Source organism: Acipenser ruthenus, unplaced genomic scaffold, assembly GCF_902713425.1.
Source record: "Acipenser ruthenus unplaced genomic scaffold, fAciRut3.2 maternal haplotype, whole genome shotgun sequence".
Lineage (NCBI taxonomy): Eukaryota > Metazoa > Chordata > Actinopteri > Acipenseriformes > Acipenseridae > Acipenser > Acipenser ruthenus.
Window position 1 is genome coordinate 21,757 of NW_026707521.1, and position 17,376 is coordinate 39,132.

Here is a 17,376-nt window from a genome sequence, read left to right on the forward strand (position 1 = left end):
CTCAGATTTTCCTCTCCTTCCCCACCTCTGACTCCACCATCTCCTCCCGTATCTCTACCTGTCTGTCTGCTATTTCCTCCTGGATGCACTTGCATCACCTCAAACTCAACCTCTCTAAATCTGACCTCCTTTTCTTTCCCTCCTCCTCCCCCTCCTCTGATCTCTCTATCTCTATTCCTCTGGAATCTACCACACTCTCTCCCTCTTCCTCAGCTAAGAACCTTGGAGTCACCCTGGACCCCTGCCTCTCTTATTCCCAGCACATCTCCACTGTGGCACGCATTTGCCAATTCTTCCTCAGCAACATCCGAAGAATCCGACCCTTCCTCACCAACTATGCTACCCAGCTCCTGGTCCAGGCCCTGGTACTCTCCCGCCTAGACTACTGCAACTCCCTCCTGGCTGGCCTCCCTGCGTCCGCCACCCGTCCGCTCCAGCTCATCCAGAACACTGCTGCCCGCCTGGTGTTCTCTCTGCCTCGCTTTGTCCACGCTAGTCCACTACTCCGCTTGCTCCACTGGCTCCCGATCACCACTCGCATCCAGTTCAAGACTCTTGTACTAGCCTACAGATGCCTTGACCAGACTGCACCCAGCTACCTCCAGACCCCCATCTCTCCCTACACCCCCACTCGACCTCTCCACTCCACCTGCACTAGAAGACTGGCTCTACCTCCGCTACGCTCCCCTGCCTCCAGAGCCCGCTCCTTCTCCAGACAGTTGTTTTGTATTTGCCAGCTCGGTCTATGTCACATACCGTACTGTACTCTCCATTCTGTTTTGGGAGCTATTCTTGCAGCACCAAGAATGCTTGCTTAGAAAAGTTAATAGTAGCCTAATGTTTCAGTCTGAAAGAGCGGTCGAGATAGCAGCTTCCTGCAGATTGTTTTTTAAACATGTTTTTTTTTTAAACAGTGAAGCAACTATCGCAATTGTTCTTTTGAATTCCTGTCCTGTAATCACCATATAATAGTCCCACTGTAGATGTGGATGGAGTCTTGTGCGCTCGCGGGGTGTTTCCCATAGCGGTACCTTGGAAAGCTCCTGCTGTTCCGTGCTTGTGAGAGTCCTGGGGGGATGTGCGCGGAGTTAACGCTTGCTTTTTAAAAGCGTTATTCTATGCCTCGCAAAACTGGTTTTGTGCTTGGCACATACTTTTGAAAATAGCAGGATCACACATATTGTCGGCCACTCCCCCCATATTGTGCGATGCATACATTTTATTTCTGCACAGCGCAGAATGGATTGTGATGCGCAAAAGGACGTTTCGAATATAGAACATTATGCGCATTTGCACATAACGGCCGTTTAAGTGGTGCGCAAATCTATCCAAGATCGGGCTCAGTGACTTCAGTTCTAATAAGAGCAAGTACAAAACACAGCACGATTTTATAAATGAATAAATACATGAATGCAAATGTAAACAAATACACGTAGAAATACATACTTTTTTAAATATAGAAATTATTAAAATGTTTGAATAAATATTGCTATAAATGAATACATGTAGCACAACAATGTTGATTTGGCTGATGCTGGTAAATTAAATCCCACCACTAAAACACATAAGCATGTTAAAATAAGTTATTCACAGATGTAGAGATAATATTATTTGTGTAATAAATAAATGTAACCCAAGGGGTCATGAGTTCTAATCCGACGTGGGGTCCTAGAGGACCTCTGCGGAGGACCCTGAACCACTGACCTCATTCTCCCATGGCTTGGGGAGAGATACTCTGCTGGGGTTGGGGCTGCTCTCCTGCGTTCAGTTCTTTTGGAGAACTTCCTGCATGGAGAGCAGTCCAACTCACCTGCCAGTGCTTTGACCGCATGGTCTGCCCCTAAGCATCTGGCGCAGGACCGGTGCTCATCCTGACTGGGCAGCTTCGTCGCGCACTGGTCGCCCTGGTGGAAACCAGCGGAGGACTCAGTTGACTGCACTGACATGGCGACTAGGCGGGATCGGCGCCGAGGAGAACGCTGTCGGTGCCGAACACTCGGTGCCGAGACAGTCGGTGCCGATGGTGGGCGCGGTCGGCACGTAGGTGGTTACACCGGTGCCAAGACAATCGGGGCCGGGTAGGCGCTGTTCCAAGCCTGAAGGTCGGCGGGAGAACCGCGGTGGATGCCGGGGTATGCAGCCGATTCAGCCGAGCTGCTAGGCCCGTGGGGTCTCCTTACAGCACCAGAACAGCTCTCCACACGGTATCTGCAACTACACGAGGCCTCATGTAGTAGAAAAGAGTAATGGCCGCTCACCAATCTCACAAGAGGGATCGAAACGATAAGTTGCGGATGCAACCCCGGTTCCCTGAAAGAGAAAATAACCATCAAGGTATGGGACATTGCCGTCAGGCAGTAGGGATTGGCTGAGCTTTATGTCAAAGCTGCCGATAGGCCTCCGCGCAAGCTGCCGTGTAAGCCCGCCCCCCAGGGAGCTTACTATACGCAGCGCGTGGAGAGTCACTTCCTCTTTTGCCCTTCAGGCCGTGAAGGCCTCCAGAGCGACCTGGCGGCTTGATGGTTATTTTCTCTTTCTGGGAACCGGGGTTGCATCCGCAACCTATCGTTCCCTTTCAAGTCGAAAATAACCATCAAGGTATGGGAACAGTGTACCCAAGCCGTCGCGAGGGAGGATTCTCGGCAGTAGGACAGCCTTACGTCATAACGCAACTGCGTAGGCAGTACATCTACACATATGCGGAGCTGCGCCTCAGCGTCTATGCTCGCAATGACACCTGTCCCAAGGTGGAATAGTCACACCATATTGTCAACCACTCTAGACGTCCACAACCTGAGGCGTCATAGAGTGCAACACAGATGCTCCAAATGACAGAGCAGAGGATTCCAGTACATTTAACCGGTAGAACCTCATAAATGTATGCGGTGTAACCCAACTGGCTGCAGCGCAAATGTCAGACATCGGCACCCCTCTAAAGAGGGCCCAGGATGTTGCCATACCCCTAGTGGAATGTGCCTTCAACTGCCCTGGTGGCGGAAGGCCCATAGAATCATATGCTAACTGAATAGCATCCACTATCCAATGAGAAAGGCGTTGCTTAGACAACGGCTGACCCAAAGTTTTAGAACCATGGCATATGAACAGCTGTTCTGTTTGCCTCACAGTCTTTGTGCAATATAACACCTCAATGCCCGCACAGGGCAGAGCGTGTGTAACCGCTCTTCCTCTGGGGAAGAAAAAGGAGGAGGATGGAACGCCATCAACTCGACTGGTTGGTTCATGAGAAACGGGGATATGACCTTGGGTAAAAAGGCCGGATTTGGACGCATGGAGACCTTAGAACCGTCTCCTGCGAAACGAGTACATGATGGATGCACCGAAAGTGCATGTAACTCGCCCACACGTTTTGCTGATACCACTGACAGCAAAAACGCAGTCTTAATAGACACGAACTTCATATCCACACTGTGGAGAGGCTCGAACGGTGCCTTGGAAAGGGCTTCTAGCACCACATCAGGGCTCCATGACGGTAAACTGGTCGACCTTGGAGGCCGCAAGCGTCTTGCGCCCTTTAGGAACTGAGATGCCAGGAAATGGCAACCAGGTGATAACCCGTCAATGCGTACATGGCAAGCCGAAATAGCGGCCAAATACACTTTAAGTGTAGAGGGAGACTTACCCTCATCTAACAGCTTCTGCAGAAACTGTAATATCACTGCCATAGGGCAGGAGACCGGGTCATGGCCCTCAGCCAGACACCAACTCTGAAATAATTGCCACTTATACGCATATTGCGACCGAGTAGAGGGCGCTCTCGCACTCTGAATGGTGGATATAACCGCCGTTGAAAGCCCTAAGGCTGACAGGCGCTCCCGCTCAGGGGCCAAGCCCATAGCTGCATGAGCTTGGGTTTCGGGTGCCATAGCCCTCCTTGGGCTTGGGACAACAGGTCCGCTCGCAGAGGGAGCTCCCTCGGGCGACAGTGCAACAACTGCACTAGACTCTGGAACCATATCCTCCGAGGCCACCGAGGAGCGATCAGGATCACTGTCGATTGCTCTACCCTGACCTTCTCCAAGAAGGCGGGGAGCATCGAAATCGGTGGAAATGCATACAGGAGCCCTGGCGGCCATTCGTGAGCCAGTGCATCGACTCCTAGGGGGCTGTCGAGGTCCTTCACCGAGAACCATAGGGGGCAGTGCGTGGTCTCTCGCGAAGCGAAGAGATCGACTTGCGCTGTGCCGAACCAGTCCCAAATGCGCTCCACCACCCGAGGGTGAAGACGCCATTCGCCTGCAAGAGGACCTCCTCTGGACAGGAGATCCGCTGCGTAATTGACTCTGCCCGGTAGGTGAACCGCCCGCAGAGAGGCTAAACGCGGTTGAGCCCAAAGCAATAGCCGTGTTACCATCCGGTGAAGACCGGGGGACCGCAAGCCACCCTGGCGGTTGATATACACCACTACCGTGGTGTTGTCGGACCGCACTAACACGTGCTTGCCTAGAAGCACTGGCAAGAAGTTCCAAAGTATTGATGTGGGCCGACCTCCAGGGTCCTGACCACACTCCGCGAGTCCCCGACCCGTTCCAGACTGCTCCCCAACCCTGGTTGGAAGCGTCGGTCGTAATAACCTCCCTTCGGAAGATGGGACCCAAGCATACGCCCTGGCGGATGTTCGACGGAACTTTCCACCAGCGCAGTGCTTCCCAGCAGGTTCGGGATACCCTCAACCTGCGGTGTTTGTCTCTCTGCGGATGCAACGCGAAGGCATTGAACCAGGCCTGCAGAGGTCTCTGGTGTAGTAAGCCCAAAGGAAGGGCTTGCGAGGCGGCAGCCATCAACCCCAGCATGCGCTGACAGAGCTCCATGCTGACTGTTTCTCTCAACCTGAATAGGGAGAGACACCGCTCCAGTGAGGCAACTCTTTGTGTCGACAGGGTCGCTTCCATGGACACAGAGTCCAGATGCAGACCCAAGAATTCGGTCTGTTGGCTCGGCACAAGGCGGCTCTTTTCTGAATTGACCTTCAGACCTAGCCGCTGAAGATGGTCTGTAACCATCACTGTGTGCTGTGCCAACTGCTCCTTTGACTGCGCGCAGACGAGCCAGTCGTCCAGATAGTTCAGCAGTCGGATACCTTGAGCCCGCAATGGGGCTAAAATGGCGTCCATACACTTCGAAAAGGTTAGAGGAGCTAGAGACAGGCCGAATGGCAGGACACAAAACTCGTAGACCCTGCTCTGAAATGCGAAACGTAGGTACTTCCTGTGACCTGGACAGATGGGAACGTTAAAGTATGCATCTGTGAGGTCTACGGTGGTAAACCAATTGCCCTGCCGGACAGACTGGACAATGTGCCTGTGCGTAAGCATCTTGAACGACAACACCCATAGGTATTTGTTCAGTAGTCGCAGATCTAAAATAGGGCGGAGCCCGCCGTCCTTTTTTGGCACTAGGAAGTACTTGGAGTAGAACCACTGGTCGGTCAGAGCAGGGTCTACTAGTTGAATGGCACGCTTCTTGAGCAATGCCTGTATTTCTGCATTTAGAGCTGAGGACTGAACCGAGTCCTTCACTGCAGTTACCACCACTCCCCTGAAGGGGGGGGGGATTTAACCGGAATTGAAGGGTGTACCCGGTGAGTATAGTTTTGCGCACCCAGATGTCATTGGTGCATTGTTGCCAGAATAGGAGCTGTGGAACAGTTTAGGGGTGGGTTAACGGCTGCCGGGGTTTCTCAGGGCTGCTTAGGCTGCGCTCGCTCACGAGGGGCCTGGCCAGAGCCACGAGGGCGTGGTCTGCTACCTCCTCTGGGGCGCCACCCTCCGCGCTGCGGTCTTGCAAACGCGGGTTGGCTGCGTGCTTAAACCCCCAAAGGGACGGTTTTACTGCCCTGTGGGTGCGCTTGCTGCTGCGGCGGCGCCCTGCGCCATTGGCGCTCCTGCGGCTGCCTTGGCTGGAAAGGCTTGCTTGGCCACATCTTAGCCAACTGCTTCGACGCCTCACGCGCCTTGACGGAGCGTTGCAGCATCTCCTCCACCGCTGGGCCAAACGTGTGCCCCGGTGATATAGGAGCATCTAGCAACGGGGCCTTATCAGGCTCCTGTACCCTGGCCTGAGAGAGCCAGAGCTGCCTCCTTGCCACCACAAGGGAAGCAATGCTCCTGCCCTGTGCTCGCGCATTCAGCTGAGCCAGCTTAACCAAAAGCTGCGCAACTGCACCCAGCTCGGTTCTAAGTCCGACGGATGGGGACTCAGGCAGGTCGCGAATCAGCGCCGCCTGGTAGACTGTCAGGAGGCTGGCCACGTTAGACAGTCTAACTGCCTCTGTAGCCGCGGCATAACCCTTTTTTAGGTGGGCCTCCGTAGTCCTACACTGCCTGTTAGGGCAGGAAGGGTCCTTAGCCAGCCCCGATAATGTCGCCGCCTTTACTAGCGCGGCGAACGCGGCGCCCACTGGTGGAAAAGACGCTAACCCAGCTTCGCTCGCCCCGTGCATGGTGAAAGCCGAAGCCTTGCGAGAAGTCGCAGGGGCGGAGGCCGGAGCTCCCCAGGTGGACTGCACCTCCTTAATAAAATCCGGGAATGCCGGGAGCATCCTGGACTGAAGTGGCGGAGCCGATGGCAACTCAAATAGAGAGCGCCGTGTTGGCTCTAACGCAGGCCAGTCCACGCCCAAGTGACGGGCTGCCCTCTCCACCACTGACCAGATAGGGTCATTAGTATCCAACATTTCAGGGTCGTCCTGCCCAGAGTGCTGGGATGCCACCTCAGTGTCTTCAAAGAGCGGGTCTGCGTCAGATGCGTCCCTTGAGACAGCATCGGCGTCCCACTCTACTTCCTGGGGCACTGGTGGAGGAACCATCGGCTGACTAGCGCTGGGTCCTGTTACCATCTCTGGGGCCCGAGGCGCCACATTCGCTAGGGTCATGAGGAAGGATTATTGTCCCATCATGAGCTCCATAAACTGCGACATCTTGGAGGTGAGCTCAGCCACCCCAGATGTGTCCTGATAGCGCCTACCCCTTCTCCGGCGAGGCGATCGAGATCTGGATCGAGACTCCCGACGGGGGCGAGCCCCGCGAGGGGAGGGACTGCCGGAACGTTCCCGAGCACGTCTAATTGGAGACCTCTGACCAGCTGTAAGCTGGGAAGATGGGCTCAGAGGGAGCTGAGACGTCGCCGGCAGCGACACGACAGATGATGGTGGGGCCGAGACGGTGTGGAACGAGCCCGAGGATGGGGAACGACCTCCAACCGCCTTCCTAGCTCTCTGGTGAAGGGTGCGTGTCTGAAACCCTGCACATAGCTGGCAGTATGCCCTATCTGCCAGGGCAGATGTGGCATGGTCCGGCCCCAAGCATGCGACGCAGTCCTCATGAGGGTCGTTAGCAGGCAACTTGGCCTGACAGGTCACGCAACGGTGGAACCCAGACATAGTAGAACGCCGAAGCGTCTAGTATTGACGCCAAGCACCAAGAGTGTGCGTCGAGCACTGTCGCGTTAAACGCGAGGTGTGTGCGTCGAACGCCAAAGCGTCGGACACCAGCGTCAAGCACCTGAAGTGCGTGCGTCGAGCGCCGAAGCGTCGAGCACCGAGGTGCGTGCGTCAAACGTCGAGGGTGTGCGCGTCGAGGCGTCGAGCGCCGAGTGCCGAGGTGCGTGCGTCGAGGGTGCGTGCGTCGAGGCGCCGAGCACCGAGCGCCTAAGCGTCGAGCACCGAGCGTCGAGCACCGAGCGTCGAGCACCGAGCGTCGAGCACCGAGCGTCGAGCACCGAGCACCAACGTTGATGGAACGTGCACCGAGCGTCGAGCACCGAGCGCCGAAGCGTCGAGCGTCGAGCACTGAGCCCCAAGTGCAGAAGCACTAAGCACCAAGCGCAGAAGCGCTGCACAAAGCGGCGAAGCGCTGCACCAAGCGCACAAGCGCTGACACCAAAAGCGCCGGAGCGCGAGCGCCGAAGCGCGAGTACCGAGTTTGGAACGCTAGCACGGACGCCTAAGCGTCAGCTGACCCGCCAAGCGGAGACGCTTGCTGTTACGGCGTCTGATGCTGTGCAATACCTACCTGAAGGTGCTGGGGATTTTGCACGTTGGTGGTTGTCTTCCTCTGTATAGTGAAGGGAATTTTTTTTTTTTTTGGCCGCTGCAGAAGGTAAGAGTGTAGTGCAATACCACGTGGCGGGAATGCGCCGCGGGTGGGAACACTGCAGAGCAGACTACACGCACACACACACGGTCTAGCTAGGTCTAGCCTAAGCTAGACCGAGGATGCAAAATGCGCGTGGGCCAAGGCCAACGCAACACGCGTCCGAAAGACAAAATATATACAATATATATATAACAAATATATATATACACAATAAAATACAAAAACCCAACACAATAAATTATAAGAACAGAGGAAAGACGGGGAGACCACGAAGAACGCGATGCCGAAGCAAAGCAAGAAGGAATATATAAAGTAAAACAATATATAATCCTCAATAATAATACAATAACAATAATAATAATAATAATAATAATAATAATAACTCCGGAGAGTATAACTGAAATAAACTTGGAGAAGGGGATTAACCAGCTTCTCAAGCCTAAGCTTTAGTGAGTACAATCAGTTAAATAGCTCTAATTCCTACCGCTACTGAGGCTGAAGGCAAAAGAGGAAGTGACTCTCCGTGCGCTGCGTATAGTAAGCTCCGAGGGGGGCGGGCTTACACGGCAGGTTGCGCGGAGGCCTATCGGCAGCTTTGACATAAAGCTCAGCCAATCCCTACTGCTGACGGCAATGTCCCATACCTTGATGGTTATTTTCGACTTGAAAGGGAACGTGTACATTAAAAGTCTATTAACATCTTTAACACAATCATCTGTGTTCCAATAGCGGTTAATCCAAATGGTGATCAATAAAGTGAATAATGGCTTTGTTCACATATTCGCAAGACGTTTTCACGATTCACACATATTCTGAACAAGCACACTAGAATATGGTAATGAAAGGACAGGAAAATAACTGCTTTATTGGCCCTGGTCTTGTATCGTCACCTTGATTACTGTCTGTAAGAAAGTGGCATTAATCAAAAACCTAATTATGTAAGGTTCCCAATGCGCAAATACGCAGCATATTTAAACTTCTTCACAATCTTAAATCTTCCCACATGAATGTCAAATACGTACTGACAAGTACGGCCCTTTCCCAATGTAACACTCTGCTGTGTTTGAACACCAACGATGGCTTGGATATGATGTATTAAACCACGATACTATTGTTTCCACTTTCTTTATTACTACCAAATGTGCTTTTCGTGTCAGCCCTTGTGGCCTAATGGCTAAGGCACTGGCTTTCTAAGCCACGGATTGTGGTTTTGAGTCCCATGTGGGGTGTGATTTTGTTATAGGAGGCTGTGTGGTCCAGTGGTTAAAGATAAAGGGCTTGTAACCAGGAGGTCCCCCGGTACAAATCTCACCTCAGCCACTGACTCATTGTGTGTCCCTGAGCAAGTCACTTAACCTCCTTGTGCTCCGTTTTTCGGGTGAGATGTAAATGTAAGTGACTCTACAGCTGATGCATAGTTCACACACCCTAGTCTCTGTAAGTCGCCACGGATAAAGGCGTCTGCTAAATAAATAATAATAAAATGAACATAATTATGGTAAGTTTTATTGGCATGTGATATTTTGTAGATCTTGTTATCTGCTTAGTCCGCTCACGCTAGCCAGAACGTGCTCGAGTGCTCTGGCAGCAGCCATGAAGCAAGTCAGTTTTTCAGTTGAAATAAATAAATACTTTGTTTTTGTGGATGGGGGTGTTTTGAAAAGATCAGTTAAATAGCTACGTATTTTGAAATAAAGATGTATTCATTATTATGAACGTTAACAGAAAGTATATTGTATTTACTTTTCCCACGTGTGCTTGCCTTGTACAAATCTGACAGTTTCAACAAAGGCATTTGTCTTCGGTTCATTAGTTAGCCTATACTGCCATCTACAGCATTACTGCGGGAGCCTTTTACTTCTTTTGGATATTTTCACAACTAACCGTGCGAGCATGTAGTCGTGGCCGAGTGGTTAAGGCGATGGACTTGAAAACATTGGGGTTTCCCCGCGCAGGTTCGAATCCTGCCGACTACGTAAGCTTTGTTTTTAATTGATTGTATGTGTTCATTGTTAATACATGTTTAAAGCTCAGGAAGTCTGAAATATTACTGGTTGTACTTCATATCGCTTCGGTTAATTTTGTTAAAGATTGTTCATTTTGGCACCATTACAAATGCTGTGGTTTCCTTAAAGAAGAAAAGCCATGGCCCGTACGGGGATCGAACCCGCGACCTTGGCGTTATTAGCACCACGCTCTAACCAACTGAGCTAACCGGCCCACACTCAAAGCTTGTTACTAGAAGCCGAGGAAAATAAGTCCTGCGGACATTATGATTGTTCTACTAAGATGTTCTCATGTTAAACTGAATAATAACACATTCAAAGTATCGGAAAGGCATAATTAGAGGCCTCGTCATAATGAGGCAGTTTAACAGTGTGAAGGATGTGGTGAGGTGCAGGCTTGCGGTGACTTTCTCTCATTTAACAACCTTGTGATTTGAATACTAAAAAGAAAAACAAATCAAATTACCAAGCATTCAGTGGACGTTTTAAGAAATAAATGAACAAAAAAGATTTGTCAGAAGTGGGATTCGAACCCACGCCTCCAGAGAGACTGCGACCTGAACGCAGCGCCTTAGACCGCTCGGCCATCCTGACTTACACCGACGACTTTGCCCAACACTGCAGTACACTGCTGAACCTCCAATGTCTGACGCTGCAGTAAATCACCTGGTGTGTGTGTGAACTTATTCTTTTTCTCTTTATATTATGGTGGGCGACCTGTTTCGTCGCATTCTATATGGGATCACAAGGACACTCCTCTTACAGACAGAAAATATACGGCAAACAGAGCGATCGCTTCACGGTTAGAAACAAATCAGAACAGTCTGTTAGCAAATTAACTTCATGAAAAAAACACACAGGCATTACCTAAATGTTACAGATATGTTTCGTAGACACAAAAGTTGTAACATAATTGAGTACATTTGTAAACTATCCGCCAGTAACAGACATTATCTCACATTATCTCTAGTTTCAAACGCAATATCACAGGCGGCACAATTACGACATGTAAAAAATCGAACATTAAAATGAGTCAGCCCTTAAAAAAACACTGTCCGTGTTCATTTCTGTTTATATGACATTGTCTATACACAATACCTGTCATGTAAGCCTATTGGTATCAAACCGATCACAATTAATGTGATCCGTGTTTTCAGTCAGATTGATAGTTTTAATCAATCATCGAAAAAGCAGCAGTGCTTTGCAACTGTAGTTCGTCTTGCGTACCTTTTGGTAAGATACCCACTCAGAACGTGTCCGCTTCCTCCTGCCCCCTAAGAAACACTGGAGGAGTCACCAATAACAGCGAGCAGTTGGCCAAAAACAACACTCACTGTCTCCTTCACGCTCAAATGCGAACACTCTCACTCTTCCTCGTGGATAGCGAGTCCAAACACTTTAAAAAAGCATTTCGCTGGCAAATCGCTATAGAAATGATCCCGGAAAGTATTGTTATGGGCAAGTGGCCGACCGTCTCCCTCCAACTCTGAGTGGCACCGGTAGCTGTGCCGCTGAGAAATTAACAGGAGCTTTCATATAATGCAATTGCTGTTGCCCAGTGAGGTGTTACAACAACATTTCAAACTCATTCCAAACTGCAGGCGGTTAAAAGCTTAATTGGGTTCAAGTTTCTCATATGATTTAAAAAGTAGGAGCCAGTTGCCTCATTTGCATTGTCTGCCTTCCTCCTTTGCACTGTGAAGTCTATCAAATTTGTGCTTAAAATCTGAATACGATTCCCATTTGAATCGTGTATATTTGGTTTCCATTTTAGCAATATGCATACACACTGTTCTGTTGAGCTCCCAGGGTGTTATCCAATAAAACACCATAATCGGTTAGCACGTTCGGCTGTTAATCGAAAGGTTGGTGTTTCAAGCCCACGCAGGGATGATGCTTTTTGCATTTCTTAATCGCATTAGAAAATGGCACTATAATACGTTTTTATTTCCTCCAATTACACTAAAGAAAAAGTGTGCTGTTTTTTTTAATTCAAAAAATTAATTAAGAACAAATAAGCCTAGTCGTGCTGTTTACAAAAACCCGGTATCGAAGCAGGGACCGTTACAGTCTAACGCTCTCCCAACTGAGCTATTTCAGCTTGACGCGATGTTGCTATCGAGACAGCATTCTTTTCGTCAATCGCCTTTTTGTCAAGCCAGTAAACCTGCATGTAATGAGAAACGTTCAACAGTTTGGAAACAGCACAATAGAATCCAATGCCTTTGCAAAAGTGTTTCCAAACTGTTAGTTTTTCTCCCAAATGCGGTTTCTCAAAAAATGGTTTTGCCTACTTTTTATTATTATTATTATTACTTTTTCCAGAGTAAGACCAAAAGGCAAACATCCAGGAAATAGTTAAACACTGCTACAGCGCTTGAACTGTCTCAACAAACGTTTAGCTCTAAAACGTGTACATTAAAAGTCTATTAACATCTTTAACACAATCATCTGTGTTCCAATAGCGGCTAATCCACATGGTGATCAATAAAGTGAATGCTGGCTTTGTTCACATATTCTCAAGACGTTTTCACGATTCACGCATATTCTGAACAAGCACAGTAGAATATGGTAATGAAAGGTCAGGAAAATAACTGCTTTATTGGCTCTGGTCTTGTATCGTCACCTTGATTACTGTCTGTAAGAAAGTGGCATTAATCAAAAACCTAATTATGTAAGGTTCCCAATGCGCAAATACGCAGCATATTTAAACTTCTTCACAATCTTAAATCTTCCCACATGAATGTCAAATACGTACTGACAAGTACGGCACTTTCCCAATGTAACACTCTGCTGTGTTTGAACACCAACGATGGCTTGGATATGTTGTATTAAACCACGATACTATTGTTCCGACTTTCTTTATTACTACCAAAAGTGCTTTTCGTGTCAGCCCTTGTGGCCTAATGGATAAGGCACTGGCTTTCTAAGCCGTGGATTGTGGTTTCGAGTCCCATCTGGGGTCTGATTTTGTTATAGGAGGCTGTGTGGTCCAGTGGTTAAAGATAAAGGGCTTGTAACCAGGAGGTCTCCCGGTACAAATCCCACCTGAGCCACTGACTCATTGTGTGACCCTGAGCAAGTCACTTAACCTCCTTGTGCTCCGTTTTTCTGGTGAGATGTAAATGTAAGTGACTCTACAGCTGATGCATAGTTCACACACCCTAGTCTCTGTAAGTCGCCACGGATAAAGGCGTCTGCTAAATAAATAGTAATAAAATGAACATAATTATGGTAAGTTTTATTGGCATGTGATATTTTGTAGATCTTGTTATATGCTTAGTCTGCTCACGCTAGCCAGAACGTTCTCAAGTGCTCTGGCAGCAGCCATGAAGCAAGTCAGTTTTTCAGTTGAAATAAATAACTACTTTGTTTTTGTGGATGGGGGTGTTTTGAAAAGATCAGTTAAATAGCTACGTATTTTGAAATAAAGATGAATTCATTATTATGAACGTTAACAGAAAGTATATTGTATTTAATTTTCCCACGTGTGCTTGCCTTGTACAAATCTGATAGAGTTTCAACAAAGGCATTTGACTTGGGTTCATTATTTAGCCTATACTGCCATCTGCAGCATTACTGCGGGTGTCGTTTGCTTCTTTTGACAATAATACGGCTGTTTTCACGGAAAACCGTGAGAGCATGTAGCCGTGGCTGAGTGGTTAATGAACAAACAGAGCTGTCAGAAATGGAATTCGAACCCACGCTTCCAGGGTAACTGTGATCTGAACGCAGCGCCAAAGCTAGCTCAACCATCCTGAATTAGACACGTCTTTTTACAACATTGCAGTACACTGCTGAACCTCCGATGTCTGACGCTGCAGTAAATCAACTCGTGTGTCTGTGTGTACTTATTCTTTTTCTGTTTATATGAAGGAGGGCGACCTGTTTTGTCGCATTCTATATGGGATTGTAGCAGCCACACCCAGTGACACCCAGTGAGAGTCCTAATACCGACACTACTAATAATTAATTAAAAGGTTTGGAATAGGAATGACAACAGAATGACAAAGGCAGAATAACAATTCACAAAGCTTTATTACAATGATCCATGAGTCACATAAATCAGTTCAAATAACTAAAAAATACAATGTATTAAAGTTGTACTAAAAACAAGGAGGGGAAATTGAATAAAGCCAGCCAATAGCCACATTTTAAAAGCATGGGGTATTAGACCAACATATAGCAGCGATTACACTTCTCTTTAAGAGTGCTAGGTGATTGGAAACAGCTCTTCGCAGCAAGGGTACAACAACAAAAGCCAGATTGTTAATACACACAAGTTTTAACAGTATTAGGGAACGTTAGCTGCAACATTACAGGCTTAACTATATTAGAGCAATTCAACAACAATACAAGTTTAGTTAAGATAATTAGCAGCAACGTTCGGGTTTAGCAGCGGTGTAGAATAAGTAAACAGAACCAAAAGGTGTGGGGACATTTACCTGCTGCTGGAACACTTTTAATCTAACAAAACAAAATTGATGAGACCGGGATTTAACCACACGTATCGGAGCTTTATTCAACAGACTAGCTCTCGAATTATCCAACACTTTACTTTTGGAATATACTCACACGGCTGTAACACCGCACACACAGACACAGCGCGTCTCCAGAACACTCATCTACAGAACACTTTCTACTAAAGCAAACGCAGCTTGTCAGAATGGCCGAGTGGTCTGAGGCGCCAGACTCAAGGACGCTGTCTTTCCAAAGAATTGTGTGTTCTGGTCTCCGAATGGAGGCATGGGTTCAAATCCCACTTCTGACAGTTCACTTTTACTTATTTTTTAAATGAATCAATTTGTTCATTTTACTATAAAAGATTGTTTCATGGAAATCAATAGTTGATACCAAACTCTTGTCAGCACTCAATACCATTTTAATTTCCATTTTAAATTGGACTAAAATAGAGTTCCTAACACAGATTGCATTTTTGTTGTAAACTGGCTACTTGTCGAAGTCACTGAAAAAAATTTTGAGTAGAAACATGTGTTATTTAACTAAAGATTGTTTTAATATTTCAAATAACATATTACTTTGAAAAACATCTCCGACTGCCACTGGATCGTGGTCTCAGGCTAGGATGCGGACCATTGAGAACAGTATAAACGATCTATTAGTGGAAGTAGCTTACATGAGAAATGCCCTCGTTTAACATGCTAGGATGATCGACTTCGGTATTCTCCAACTGCTGTTTACATTTTCTAACACGTTATGAGGACGAATACAAAGGTTGACAGCTTCCTTGTAAGTGGGGGTAAGCACAAGTTATTTTCAGATGTAATGTCTATTTTAAACTCAATCGAGTCCTGCGTAGTGCAAAAGACATTGCTATATTTTTATATTAGTCAAGCCCTATTTAAAGTGTTCTTAAATTGTTTTGACATTAGCAATGATCAATTTAAATGTGGTTATTGATTTAAACAACTGAACAATTGTGGGCTTGATGGTTTCTTTTTTCTACGTTTCTACCGGAATGAGATACACACTCAAAATGTGTCCCCTTCCTTCAGCAACCCCCGACTGAAGATTGAAGTGGTCATTCCTTGCAGCGAGTAGGTTCCCGATAACAACACTCATTGTCAGCTCGGTGCTCAGAAGAAAACACTGCCACTCCTCCTGGTGGATACCGAGACCAATCCCTTCAAAACGTGTTTCATTCTAGAAATGATCCTTGCAAATATAGTCTTAACTTTTATTAGCAGACCGTCGCCCCCAACTGGCAAGCTCTACTTCATATGAAACAATGACTGGGCAACAACGAGGTGTTACATTAACAATACAAACTAACTCGAGACAGCCAAGCCGTTAAAGCATACCTTAAGTTTGTCGCATGATACAAAAGCAAGTATTGGCATTTTTGCATCGTCTGCCTCGTCAAACAAGCTCGAGCCACAGCACACAGCGCTGCTGCATCGGGACACAGATTGTGGATTTCTAAGCGACTGAATAAACGAGCTGACACTACTTTTTAAAGAAATTGAAAACATACCTCTAGTCGAAATATTTGCTAATTTGTTAATTAAATAATTTTTTTTAAATTTGCAATCACAGACTACATTGCCAAAATAAAAATAAAAAACAACTGACAATCTGATTTGCTCGTATCAAGCTGCGATGAAGCCTATGAGAATCCCTGGCACCATTAAAGGGGAATTAGCTCAAATGGTAGAGCGCTCGCTTAGCATGCGAGAAGTAGCGGGATCGATGCCCGCATTCTCCAAATTATTTTAAAGTATCTGCGTATTTTGTCCCGGCGCATTATGGAGATAAATACAAAGTGTGACAATTCTTTGTAACAGAGACGCCCACCATGCATGTGTATTTTAATGCACAGTCTGCTAATTTGTAATAATCCCCGGACTGAAAAACTGCAGCGCGTGATATTTTGTAGGTCTTCTTATCTCCTATGTCCGCTAACGCTAGGCACAACGTGCCCGAGTGCTGTAGCAGCAGCCATGAAGCAAGTTAGTTTTTCAGTAGAAATAAGGCTTTTGTGTATGGGTGTTTTGAAAAGATCAGTTAAATAGCTACGTATTTTGAAATAAGGATGTATTCATTATTATGAACGTTGGCAGAAAGGATATTGTATTATTATTTCCCACGTGTGCTTGACTTGTACAAATCTGATAGAGTTTCAACAAAGGCATTTGACTTGGGTTCATTATTTAGCCTATACTGCCATTTACAGCATTACTGCGGGTGTCGTTTGCTTCTTTTGACAATAATACGGCTGTTTTCACGGAAAACCGTGAGAGCATGTAGCCGTGGCTGAGTGGTTAATGAACAAACAGAGCTGTCAGAAATGGAATTCGAACCCACGCTTCCAGGGTAACTGTGATCTGAACGCAGCGCCATAGCTCGCTCAACCATCCTGAATTAGACACGTCTTTTTACAACATTGCAGTACACTGCTGAACCTCCGATGTCTGACGCTGCAGTAAATCAACTCGTGTGTGTGTTTGTACTTATTCTTTTTCTGTTTATATGAAGGAGGGCGACCTGTTTTGTCGCATTCTATATGGGATTGTAGCACACACCCAGTGACACCCAGTGAGAGTCCTAATACCGACACTACTAATAATTAATTAAAAGTTTTGGAATACGAATGACAACAGAATGACAAAGGCAGAATAACAATTCACAAAGCTTTATTACAATGATCCATGATTCATAAATCAGTTCAAATAACTAACAATAAAATGTATTAAAGTTGTACTAAAAACAAGGAGGGGAAATTGAATAAAGCCAGC

The 17,376-nt window shown here is 47.2% G+C and overlaps 6 non-coding genes across 6 annotated transcripts; 2 read left to right on the forward strand and 4 right to left on the reverse strand.

Moving 5' to 3' along the window:
* The first annotated feature begins 10,009 nt into the window (after positions 1-10,009).
* trnas-uga (transfer RNA serine (anticodon UGA)) lies at positions 10,010-10,090 on the forward strand. The gene has a single exon. It is a non-coding gene; the product is annotated as a tRNA-Ser (tRNA).
* Positions 10,091-10,260: 170 nt separating this feature from the next.
* Positions 10,261-10,334, reverse strand: trnai-aau (transfer RNA isoleucine (anticodon AAU)). Its single transcript has one exon. It is a non-coding gene; the product is annotated as a tRNA-Ile (tRNA).
* A 298-nt stretch (positions 10,335-10,632) lies between these two features.
* Positions 10,633-10,714, reverse strand: trnal-cag (transfer RNA leucine (anticodon CAG)). The gene has a single exon. It is a non-coding gene; the product is annotated as a tRNA-Leu (tRNA).
* Positions 10,715-11,361: 647 nt separating this feature from the next.
* LOC131727580 (small nucleolar RNA U3) lies at positions 11,362-11,576 on the reverse strand. Its single transcript, XR_009322209.1, has one exon. It is a non-coding gene; the product is annotated as a small nucleolar RNA U3 (small nucleolar RNA).
* Positions 11,577-14,780: 3,204 nt separating this feature from the next.
* trnal-caa (transfer RNA leucine (anticodon CAA)) lies at positions 14,781-14,891 on the forward strand. The gene is made up of 2 exons: positions 14,781-14,818; positions 14,846-14,891. It is a non-coding gene; the product is annotated as a tRNA-Leu (tRNA).
* Positions 14,892-15,607: 716 nt separating this feature from the next.
* LOC131727572 (small nucleolar RNA U3) lies at positions 15,608-15,813 on the reverse strand. Its single transcript, XR_009322201.1, has one exon. It is a non-coding gene; the product is annotated as a small nucleolar RNA U3 (small nucleolar RNA).
* Positions 15,814-17,376: the final 1,563 nt, after the last annotated feature.